This window comes from Taudactylus pleione, unplaced genomic scaffold (genome assembly GCF_031769625.1).
Source record: "Taudactylus pleione unplaced genomic scaffold, aTauple2 ptg001719l, whole genome shotgun sequence".
Lineage (NCBI taxonomy): Eukaryota > Metazoa > Chordata > Amphibia > Anura > Myobatrachidae > Taudactylus > Taudactylus pleione.
Window position 1 is genome coordinate 58,123 of NW_028286116.1, and position 13,455 is coordinate 71,577.

Below are 13,455 nucleotides of genomic sequence, written 5' to 3' on the forward strand. Positions count from 1 at the left end.
TCAGCTGGTATGTTATTCTGCTATCAAATATCTCATAGTTAATTCTCCGTACAATAATAACCACTACAGGAAACTGTCACTTTAATGTACATTGAGGAAGTTGGGTGAATGAAGTTGTGGTGATCATCTCAAAGGGGTGGGAGGATGACTCTGAAAGGACACTTAGAAGAAGATTTATTTTGTAACTGTCCCTGTAGATAAAACATTGTGTCCAGAACTGGTCTGATGGCTGTGATCCTCCTCTGTGTGGGTGAGTGCACTGATCTTATGTATCTACAATGAATTATTATTATTATTATTATTATTATTATTATTATTATTATTACTATTATGTTAATAATATCCTTTATTTATATGGTGCCACAAGGGTTACACAGCACCTCACAAAGTACATAAACAAATTAGGGATGAGCGGGTTCGGATTTCCGAAATTCAAACCCCCCCGAGCGCCCCCGAACCGAGTCAGGCTCGGGTTTTCCTGCCTAGCTCAGATCTGAAATCGAAGCAAAACGTCATCATCCCGCTGTCAGATTCTCGCGGGTTTTGGATTCTATACAGGTCCCGTAATCGCCGCTATTTTTCATTCTGGCTGTGGAGTGTGCAGAGTTTGGGAGCTGGGAGCTCAGTGTTGTGTGTTAGACTGTTAGTTATAAAACTAAAATATAATAAAGTACTGCTGGCTGGCTACTGTGAAGAGGGAGGGAGGGAGCTGGGAGCTGATGCTGATGCTGACCATAGGGGCTGGCTGGCTGTAGTGCTGTGTTGTCCAGGGGGTGCCCTGTCTGCTGTAGGGGTATGCTCATATTAATAATTTTTACAGGGGCTGCCCTGTCTGGTATAGGGGTACGCTCATACAAATTATTTTTACAGGGGCTCCCCAGTCTGCTGTAGGGGTACGCTCATACAAATAGTTTTTACATGGGCTGCCCTGTCTGCTATAGGGGTACGCTCATAGAAATAATTATTACAGGGGGTGCCCTGGTTGCAGTAGTGATACACATACAAATAATTGTTACAGGGGGTGCGCTGTCTGCTGTAGGGGTACACTCATAAAAATAATTGTTACAGGGGCTGCCCTGTCTGCTGTAGGGCTACACTCATAAAAATAATTGTTACAGGGGCTTCCCTTTCTGCTGTAGGGGTACACTCATACAAATAATTGGTACAGGGGCTCCCCAGTCTGCTGTAGGGGTATGCTCATACAAATAATTTTTACTGGGGCTTCCCTGTCTGCTATAGGGGTACGCTCATACACATAATTGTTACAGGGGGTGTCCTGTCTGCTATAGGGGTACACTCATACAAATAATTGTTACAGGGGCTGCCCTGTCTGCTATAGGGGTACACTCATACAGATAATTGTTACAGGGGGTGTCCTGTCTGCTGTAGGAGTGCACTCATACAAATAATTATTACAGTGGATGCCCTGTCTGCTGTAGGGGTACGCTCATACAAATAATTGTTACAGGGGGTGCCCTGTCTGCTATAGGGGTACGCTCATACAAATAATTATTACAGGGGCTGTCCTGTCTGCTGTAGGGGTACGCTCATACAAATAATTGTTACAGGGGGTGATCTGTCTGCAATAGGGGTACGCTCATACAAATAGTTTTTACAGGGGCTGCACTGTGTGCTGTAGGGGTACGCTCATACAAATAATTGTTACAGGGGCTGCCCTGTCTGCTGTAGGGGTACACTCATACAAATAATTGTTACAGGGGCTGTCCTGTCTGCTGTAGGGGTACACTCATACAAATAATTGTTACAGGGGGTGTTCTGTCTGCTATAGGGGTACGCTCATACAAATAATTATTACAGGGGCTGTCCTGTCTGCTGTAGGGGTACGCTCATACAAATAATTGTTACAGGGGGTGTTCTGTCTGCTATAGGGGTACGCTCATACAAATAGTTTTTACAGGGGCTGCACTGTGTGCTGTAGGGGTACGCTCATACAAATAATTGTTACAGGGGCTGCCCTGTCTGCTGTAGGGGTACACTCATACAAATAATTGTTACAGGGGCTGTCCTGTCTGCTGTAGGGGTACACTCATACAAATAATTGTTACAGGGGGTGTTCTGTCTGCTATAGGGGTACGCTCATACAAATAGTTTTTACAGGGGCTGCACTGTGTGCTGTAGGGGTACGCTCATACAAATAATTGTTACAGGGGCTGCCCTGTCTGCTGTAGGGGTACACTCATACAAATAATTGTTACAGGGGCTGCCCTGTCTGCTGTAGGGGTACGCTCATACAAATAATTGTTACAGGGGGTGTTCTGTCTGCTATAGGGGTACGCTCATACAAATAGTTTTTACAGGGGCTGCACTGTGTGCTGTAGGGGTACGCTCATACAAATAATTGTTACAGGGGCTGCCCTGTCTGCTGTAGGGGTACACTCAAACAAATAATTGTTACAGGGGCTGCCCTGTCTGCTGTAGGGGTACGCTCATACAAATAATTGTTACAGGGGGTGTTCTGTCTGCTATAGGGGTACGCTCATACAAATAGTTTTTACAGGGGCTGCACTGTGTGCTGTAGGGGTACGCTCATACAAATAATTGTTACAGGGGCTGCCCTGTCTGCTGTAGGGGTACACTCATACAAATAATTGTTACAGGGGCTGCCCTGTCTGCTGTAGGGCTACACTCATAAAAATATTTGTTACAGGGGCTTCCCTGTCTGCTGTTGGGGTACACTCATACAAATAATTGTTACAGGGGCTGCCCTGTCTGCTGTAGGGCTACACTCATAAAAATAATTGTTACAGGGGCTTCCCTGTCTGCTGTAGGGGTACGCTCATACAAATAATTGTTACAGGGGCTCCCCAGTCTGCTGAAGGGGTATGCTCATACAAATATTTTTTACTGGGGCTGCCCTGTCTGCTATAGGGGTACACTCATACACATAATTGTTACAGGGGGTGTCCTGTCTGCTGTAGGGGTACGCTTACAAATAATTGTTACAGGGGCTGCCCTGTCTGCTATAGGGGTACGCTCATACAAATAATTGTTACAGGGGCTGTCCTGTCTGCTGTAGGGGTACGCTCATACAAATTGTTACAGGGGGTGTCCTGTCTGCTGTAGGGGTACGCTCATACAAATAATTGTTACAGGGGGTGCCCTGTCTGCTGTAGGGGTACACTCATACAAATAATTGTTACAGGGGCTGCCCTGTCTGCTGTAGGGGTATGCTCATACAAATAATTGTTACTGGGGCTGCCCTGTCTGCTATAGGGGTACGCTCATATAGATAATTGTTACAGGGGGTGTCCTGTCTGCTGTAGGGGTACGCTCATACAAATAATTTTTACAGGGGCTGCCCTGTGTGGTGTAGGGGTACGCTCATACAAATAATTGGTACAGGGGGTGCGCTGTCTGCTGTAGGGGTACGCTCATACAAATAATTGTTACAGGGGGTGTCCTGTCTGCTGTAGGGGTACGCTCATACAAATAATTGTTACAGGGGCTGTCCTTTCTGCTGTAGGGGTACGCTCATACAAATAATTGTTACAGGGGCTGTCCTGTCTGCTGTAGGGGTACACTCATACAAATATTTGTTACAGGGGATGCCCTGTCTGCTGTAGGGCTACACTCATAAAAATATTTATTACAGGGGCTTCCCTGTCTGCTATAGGGGTACGCTCATACAGATAATTGTTACAGGGGCTGTCCTGTCTGCTGTAGGGGTACACTCATATAAATAATTGTTACAGGGGTTGCCCTGTGTGGTGTAGGGGTACGCTCATACAAATAATTGTTACAGGGGCTGCCCTGTGTGGTGTAGGGGTACGCTCATACAAATAATTGTTACAGGGGCTGTCCTTTCTGGTGTAGGGGTACGCTCATACAAAAAATTGTTACAGGAGCTGTCCTGTCTGCTGTAGGGGTACGCTCATACAAATAATTGTTACAGGGGGTGTCCTGTCTGCTGTAGGGGTACGCTCATACAAATAATTGTTACAGGGGCTGTCCTTTCTGCTGTAGGGGTACGCTCATACAAATAATTGTTACAGGGGCTGTCCTGTCTGCTGTAGGGGTACACTCATACAAATATTTGTTACAGGGGATGCCCTGTCTGCTGTAGGGCTACACTCATAAAAATATTTATTACAGGGGCTTCCCTGTCTGCTATAGGGGTACGCTCATACAGATAATTGTTACAGGGGCTGTCCTGTCTGCTGTAGGGGTACACTCATATAAATAATTGTTACAGGGGTTGCCCTGTGTGGTGTAGGGGTACGCTCATACAAATAATTGTTACAGGGGCTGCCCTGTGTGGTGTAGGGGTACGCTCATACAAATAATTGTTACAGGGGGTGCCCTGTGTGGTGTAGGGGTACGCTTCCCTGTGCCCTGTGTGCCGCCCACTCGTGTCGCTTAGCATAGTCATCCAGCTACCTCGGTGCGACCTTTTGGCCTAAAAACAATATTGTGAGGTGTGAGGTGTTCAGAATAGACTGGAAATGAGTGGAAATTAAGGTTATTGAGGTTAATAATAGCATAGGAGCAGAAAAACCCACAAATTCTGTGATTTTAGCTATTTTTATGCTTTTTTTAAAAAAAATACAGATCCAAAACACAAAACCCAGAACCCAAAACACGGAAGGGTTGTTTTGGCAAAACCAATACAGAATCAAAACACGAAGAAAGATCCAGATCCAAAACACGAAAAGTGGCCGGTGCACACCCCTAAAACAAATAAGTGAAGAAGCAGCCAGTGACTTACAGAACAATACAGGACAAGAATATACTACATTAGCGATCATAACACTCAAAATAAGCAGCAGGGAGTCAGCAATCAATTGTTAGGTGCCCTTATGGGGAGTAAGGAGCAGAGGAAAGTATAAGGCGAAGCACATGAGGGAAGAGGGTCCTGCTTGTGAGCACTTACATTCTAAAGAATGAACGTACATAAGAGATAGTGGGAGAAGATGGTAATGAATTTATTTAATGATACAATAAAGAAATGTAGGAATTGTAGTAAAGAATAACTGGGGTACAGAATAACTGGGGTACAGAATAACTGGGTTACAGAATAACTGGGCTACAGAATAACTGGAGTATAGAATAACTGGGGTACAGAATAACTGGGGTACAGAATAACTGGGGTATAGAATAACTGGAGTATAGAATAACTGGAGTTTAGAATAACTGGGGTACAGAATAACTGGGGTACAGAATAACTGGAGTGTAGAATAACTGGGGTAAGAATAACTGGAGTATAGAATAACTGGGGTACAGAATAACTGGAGTATAGAATAACTGGAGTATAGAATAACTGGAGTAAAGAATAACTGGGGTACAGAATAACTGGATTATAGAATAACTGGGGTACAGAATAACTGGAGTATAGATTAACTGGGGTACAGAATAACTGGAGTATAGAATAACTTGGCTACAGAATAACTGGAGTATAGAATAACTGGAGTAAAGAATAACTGGAGTATAGAATAACTGGGGTACAGAATAACTGGAGTACAGAATAACTGGGGTATAGAATAACTGGGGTACAGAATAACTGGAGTATAGAATAACTGGAGTATAGAATAACTGGGGTACAGAATAACTGGAGTATAGAATAACTGGAGTATAGAATAACTGGGGTACAGAATAACTGGGGTATAGAATAACTGGAGTAAAGAATAACTGGGGTATAGAATAACTGGGGTATAGAATAACTGGGGTACAGAATAACTGGAGCACAGAATAACTGGGGTATAGAATAACTGGAGTACAGAATAACTGGAGTATAGAATAACTGGAGTAAAGAATAACTGGGGTACAGAATAACTGGAGTATAGAATAACTGGAGTACAGAATAACTGGGGTACAGAATAACTGGGGTACAGAATAACTGGAGTATAGAATAACTGGGGTACAGAATAACTGGAGTACAGAATAACTGGGGTATAGAATAACTGGGGTACAGAATAACTGGAGTATAGAATAACTGGAGTATAGAATAACTGGAGTAAAGAATAACTGGAGTATAGAATAACTGGAGTAAAGAATAACTGGGATACAGAATAACTGGAGTATAGAATAACTGGGGTACAGAATAACTGGAGTATAGAATAACTGGAGTATAGAATAACTGAGTACAGAATAACTGGGGTACAGAATAACTGGGGTATAGAATAACTGGGGTACAGAATAACTGGAGTATAGAATAACTGGAGTAAAGAATAACTGGAGTATAGAATAACTGGAGTAAAGAATAACTGGGATACAGAATAACTGGAGTATAGAATAACTGGAGTATAGAATAACTGGGATACAGAATAACTGGAGGTCATCTTACAAAATTATGACTCAGATTTTATACTTTACCGATCATTGTCTTTCAGTCCCAGCACTAATAAGTTACCCGGGGTCATGTACAGCGTCGATGTCTCAGGAAGGTGGAGGATATAATTGCAGCTGACACTTAGTATATTATGTAGTGATATAAATTGTATAACAAATCTTCCTATGAAACACGTTGGAATTGTTTTGAATTGTTTGTTGAACAAGGGGCCTGATTCAGAGATGGACATTAATGCGATCGCAGCTGCGATTTTGAATGCAACGCACCTTAGAAAATATGCTCAAGGACGCCCACTGCTGCCTTCTTACCTGCATGCAACAACACATACCTGCATAAATATCGGTAACATCGACGCACATCGGTGGCCATCTTGACCTTATGGTAGGTCTCACCTGCCACAACCTTGTGAGCTCTTTAGACATGCATCGCAGTGGCAAATTTACGCACAACCCTGTAACAGCGTTCTAACAGTCAGACACCCCTCATCGCCACCCGCCAAACGCTGACAGCCTGTCACTCACTTTGCAATGGATTCCTCTGTGCATCCGTAATCACAGTGCGATCACTGTGGACGTGCAGTGCGGCTTTTATGCATGCGTGATGGGAAACGATCGCTCTATTGCGTGCGTAGTCGCCATTGCACCCATCTATGAATCATGTCCTTGCTGAGTGGGTCATCATTCTCTTGCTGAGCTGCGATCATACAGTGCTCCATATGGTATTACTGCCATCATTCCTATCCCACTGCCCAGGACTGCAGGGCTCTCTGCTACCTCACAGATCTACAACATTACACAATAATCGCCCTGGTACTGCTTATGTCAGTACTACAAATTATATTAGAATTTAACCCTGTATTAACCATTGTGATCCTGCCACTTGTACTTCCCTCCTATATGGACTGTGACTCTGAATGTACACAAAGGGGGCAATTTAATTCAACATGAATTGAATAGTGCCAGGAGTGAGCTCCCAGAGCTATTCAATTCAGTGCGCTGTGTGGTCGGAAAATGCCAGTTCTTGCTCCTTAACAAGGGTGTTAAGGCGCGGTAACCGGCATTCTCTGACCAAAGTGCCGGGCACGCGGCTGCTAGCACCACGCTATGCCGAAACAACAGCTGCGCGCCCGAGACTTTGGTCGGATTTCTACTCGCATCCCCAGTGGGGTGCGAGAAGAAATCCTTAGTCCGCCCAAACAGTGTGGTGTATGGAATAGCTTCAGGAGCTCCCTCCCGCGGCTATTCATCATCGCACTGAATTGTCCCCAAAGTGTGTGAGAGGTATTATAGGTATATATCTATGCTGGGCAGGGGCTTAACTAAACATTTTAAGGCCCCACAGCCACATAATGTACAGTTACGCCATGTATGAAAAGGATGGATTTCCCCCTGTACCGTGCAGATTATTACACATGCTCCTTAGCCTAAATGTGTTGCACATTCTGACGCAAATGGAGATGCAGCTGAGATGCTCGGACTTGGACAAACTATGGAGACCACCCAATGAGCTATTTTTGTTATACCTCTTTTCCACCAAAAACCTGGGTCCAACCTTGGTTTTCAGACATGGTTCCAACCCAGGTCAGACACCGTTAACACAGGCCCTCATTCAGACCCACTCGCGAGCGGCTGTCCGCTCGCAAGTGGGTCGATGGTCCGAACTGCGCATGCGCACGACGGAGGGAGCTCCGTCGTGCGCATGCGCGAGACCCGACGAGCGAAGGACTTTCCTTCGCTCGGAGTGTCTCGTCAAAGGGGACGTGCTGTCGATGTTGACTGACAGCACGCCCCAAGGGAACGCCTACCGTCTGAAGCCGGCCCCACTGACATCACTAGTGATGTCAGTGGGAGTGATTTTGGCTCTGATAGAGCCAAAATCACTCCTGGCCTTGCGGTTGAAAAACTCAACCTCAGGCTTCTGCTCGCAGTTTCGATGGTCGCGATGGTCAAGACCATCGCGTCCATCATCCTGCACGCTCGTATATGCTGTGGGTGGTGACCCACAGCTATACGAGCGTCCAGGAGGACGCTCCATATTAATGGAGGTGGGCCCTGATTCAGAGCGAGCGCTCTGGTCAGAGCGTCCGGCTCTGAATCAGGGCCACAGCACCATCTATATAGGGTTATTCTCAGGTCAGCCCGGTTCCCACTGAACTTGGGTCTGCCCTGCTAAACTTGTGAGGTCATAAACAGTGGGAGCTGACTGCTCAGCAGCCAACAATCAGCTCATTTTAGGCATGACCCAGGTCGGATAATCCTGGTTGCACCATTTACACTGCATCATTACCAAGGTCATTCCTGGGTCCGACCCTGGTAGCTACCTTGGTTGGATTGCCAGGTCACTTGACCCGGGTTATTTTTCAGGGACCCTTTTACACTGAGCTGCGACTCGGGTAGACTCAGTAAAAAAACACAGGTTTTTGCTCTAGTGTGAATGGGATATCAGATGTGCGGACTAGATTTTCTGAAAACCAAGCCCACCTGAACTTCCCTGAGTGAATCTGAGCAGCGGCTAGGGGGTTCCACCCCATTGCTTGGATTCCAAATCGAGGCAAAACATCATCATCCTGGAGTCGGATTCTCACAGGTGCTGAGTCCAGTCCTGTCTCTGTGCCCAGTGGGTCCTCCTGTGCGGTGTCCAGTCTAGAACCATTAATGTTAAACACTATTAATAATAATATTGGCCAAGCTAGGTTTCCAGTATAGGCAGATAACAAATCATTGTTTATTATTTTTATAGTGCAGGAATTATTATAGCTGTCATGCAGTGGTGCTGCACTGTGACTCCGCAGTCCATACCCCACTGCGATATAAGCACTGTGACTCCGCAGTCCATACACCACTGCGATATAAGCACTGTGACTCCGCAGTCCATACACCACTGCGATATAAGCACTGTGACTCCGCAGTCCATACACCACTGCGATATAAGCACTGTGACTCCGCAGTCCACACCACACTGCGATATAAGCACTGTGACTCCGCAGTCCACACCCCACTGCGATATAAGCACTGTGACTCCGCAGTCCATACACCACTGCGATGCGATATAAGCAGTGTGACTCCGCAGTCCATAGACCACGGCGATATAAGCACTGTGACTCCGCAGTCCATACACCACTGCAGTATAAGCACTGTGGCTCCGCAGTCCATACACCACTGCGATGCGATATAAGCAGTGTGACTCCGCAGTCCATACACCACTGCAATATAAGCAGTGTGACTCCGCAGTCCATACACCACTGCGATATAAGCAGTGTGACTCCGCAGTCCATACACCACTGTGATATTAGCACTGTGACTCCGCAGTCCATACACCACTGCGATATAAGCACTGTGACTCCGCAGTCCATACACCACTGCGATATAAGCACTGTGACTCCGCAGTCCATACACCACTGCGATATAAGCACTGTGACTCCGCAGTCCACACCACACTGCGATATAAGCACTGTGACTCCGCAGTCCACACCCCACTGCGATATAAGCACTGTGACTCCGCAGTCCATACACCACTGCGATATAAGCACTGTGACTCCGCAGTCCATACACCACTGCGATATAAGCACTGTGACTCCGCAGTCCATACACCACTGCGATATAAGCACTGTGACTCCGCAGTCCACACCACACTGCGATATAAGCACTGTGACTCCGCAGTCCACACCCCACTGCGATATAAGCACTGTGACTCCGCAGTCCATACACCACTGCGATGCGATATAAGCAGTGTGACTCCGCAGTCCATAGACCACGGCGATATAAGCACTGTGACTCCGCAGTCCATACACCACTGCAGTATAAGCACTGTGGCTCCACAGTCCATACACCACTGCGATGCGATATAAGCAGTGTGACTCCGCAGTCCATACACCACTGCAATATAAGCAGTGTGACTCCGCAGTCCATACACCACTGCGATATAAGCAGTGTGACTCCGCAGTCCATACACCACTGCGATATTAGCACTGTGACTCCGCAGTCCATACACCACTGCGATATAAGCACTGTGACTCCGCAGTCCATACACCACTGCGATATAAGCACTGTGACTCCGCAGTCCATACACCACTGCGATATAAGCACTGTGACTCCGCAGTCCACACCACACTGCGATATAAGCACTGTGACTCCGCAGTCCACACCCCACTGCGATATAAGCACTGTGACTCCGCAGTCCATACACCACTGCGATGCGATATAAGCAGTGTGACTCCGCAGTCCATAGACCACGGCGATATAAGCACTGTGACTCCGCAGTCCATACACCACTGCAGTATAAGCACTGTGGCTCCGCAGTCCATACACCACTGCGATGCGATATAAGCAGTGTGACTCCGCAGTCCATACACCACTGCAATATAAGCAGTGTGACTCCGCAGTCCATACACCACTGCGATATAAGCAGTGTGACTCCGCAGTCCATACACCACTGCGATATTAGCACTGTGACTCCGCAGTCCATACACCACTGCGATATAAGTACTCTGACTCCGTAGTCCATACACCACTGCGATATAAGCAGTGTGACTCCGCAATCCATACCCCACTGTGATATAAGCACTGTCACTCCGCAGTCCATACCCCACTGCGATATAATAACTGTGACTCCGCAGTCCATACACCACTGCGATATAAGCAGTGTGACCCCGCAGTCCATACCCCACTGCGATATAAGCAGTGTGACTCCGCAGTCCATACACCACTGCGATATAAGCACTGTGACTCCGCAGTCCATACACCACTGCGATATAAGCACTGTGACTCCGCAGTCCATACCCCACTGCGATATAAGCACTGTGACTCCATAGTCCATACCCCACTGCGATATAAGCACTGTGACTCCGCAGTCCATACCCCACTGCGATATAAGCACTGTGACTCCGCAGTCCATACCCCACTGCGATATAAGCACTGTGACTCCGCAGTCCATACCCCACTGCGATATAAGCACTGTGACTCCGCAGTCCATACACCACTGCGATATAAGCACTGTGACTCCGCAGTCCATACACCACTGCGATATAAGCACTGTGACTCCGCAATCCATACACCACTGCGATATAAGCACTGTGACTCCGCAGTCCATACACCACTGCGATATAAGCACTGTGACTCCGCAGTCCATACCCCACTGCGATATAAGCACTGTGACTCCATAGTCCATACCCCACTGCGATATAAGCACTGTGACTCCGCAGTCCATACCCCACTGCGATATAAGCACTGTGACTCCGCAGTCCATACACCACTGCGATATAAGCACTGTGACTCCACAGTCCATAAACCACTGCGATATAAGCAGTGTGACTCCGCAGTCCATACACCACTGCGATATAAGCACTGTGACTCCGCAGTCCATAAACCACTGCGATATAAGCACTGTGACTCCGCAGTCCATACACCACTGTGATATAAGCACTGTGACTCCGCAGTCCACACCCCACTGCGATATAAACACAGTGACTCCGCAGTCCACACCCCACTGCGATATAAGCACTGTGACTCCGCAGTCCACACCCCACTGCGATATAAGTACTGTGACTCCGCAGTCCATACACCACTGCGATATAAGCACTGTGACTCCGCAGTCCATACACCATTGCGATATAAGCACTGTGACTCCGCAGTCCACACCACACTGCGATATAAGCACTGTGACTCCGCAGTCCACACCCCACTGCGATATAAGCACTGTGACTCCGCAGTCCACACCCCACTGCAGTCTAAGCACTGTGACTCCACACTCCATAGACCACGGCGATATAAGCACTGTGACTCCGCAGTCCATACACCACTGCAGTATAAGCACTGTGGCTCCGCAGTCCATACACCACTGCGATGCGATATAAGCAGTGTGACTCCGCAGTCCATACACCACTGCAATATAAGCAGTGTGACTCCGCAGTCCATACACCACTGCGATATAAGCAGTGTGACTCCGCAGTCCATACACCACTGCGATATTAGCACTGTGACTCCGCAGTCCATACACCACTGCGATATAAGTACTCTGACTCCGCAGTCCATACACCACTGCGATATAAGCAGTGTGACTACGCAGGCCATACCCCATTGCGATATAAGCAGTGTCACTCCGCAGTCCATACACCACTGCGATATCAGCACTGTAACTCCGCAGTCCATACCCCACTGTGATATAAGCAGTGTGACTCCACAGTCCATACACCACTGCGATATAAGCACTGTGACTCCGCAGTCCATACCCCACTGCGATATAAGCACTGTGACTCCGCAGTCCATACACCACTGCGATATAAGTACTGTGACTACGCAGTCCATACACCACTGTGATATAAGCATTGTGACTCCGCAGTCCATACACCACTGCGATATAAGCATTGTGACTCTGCAGTCCATACACCACTGCGATATAAGAAGTGTGACTCCGCAGTGTATACACCACTGCGATATAAGCACTGTGACTCCGCAGTCCATACACCACTGCGATATAAGCAGTGTGACTCCGCAGTCCATACACCACTGCGATATAAGCACTGTGACTCCGCAGTCCATACACCACTGCGACATGAGCAGTATGACTCCGCAGTCCATACCCCACTGCGTTATAAGCAGTGTGACTCCGCAGTCCATACCCCACTGCTATATAAGCAGTGTGACTCCGCAGTCCATACCCCACTGCTATATAAGCAGTGTGACTCCGCAGTGCATACCCCACTGCGATATAAGCAGTGTGACTCCCCAATCCATACCCCACTGTGATATAAGCACTGTCACTCCGCAGTCCATACCCCACTGCGATATAAGCACTGTGACTCCGCAGTCCATACACCACTGCGATATAAGCAGTGTGACCCCGCAGTCCATACCCCACTGTGATATAAGCAGTGTGACTCCGCAGTCCATACACCACTGCGATATAAGCAGTGTGACTCCGCAGTCCATACACCTCTGCGATATAAGCAGTGTGACTCCACAGTCCATACACCACTGCAATATAAGCACTGTGACTCCACAGTCCACACCCCACTGCGATATAAGCAGTGTGACCTTGCAGTCCACACCCCACTGCGATATAAGCATTGTGACTCCGCAGTCCATACACCACTGCGATATAAGCAGTGCGACCTTGCAGTCCATACCCCACTGCGATAGAAGCAGTGTGAC

General features: G+C 47.3%; 1 long non-coding RNA gene across 1 annotated transcript in view; it reads left to right on the top strand.

Annotated features, from left to right (window-relative positions):
- Window positions 1-211: 211 nt before the first annotated feature.
- The window catches only part of LOC148439543 (uncharacterized), an 82,066-nt gene continuing 68,822 nt past the window's right edge, over window positions 212-13,455 (top strand). The window contains exon 1 of the long non-coding RNA XR_015876201.1: window positions 212-250. This is a non-coding gene — a long non-coding RNA (uncharacterized LOC148439543). The remainder of the gene's footprint in view (window positions 251-13,455) is intronic.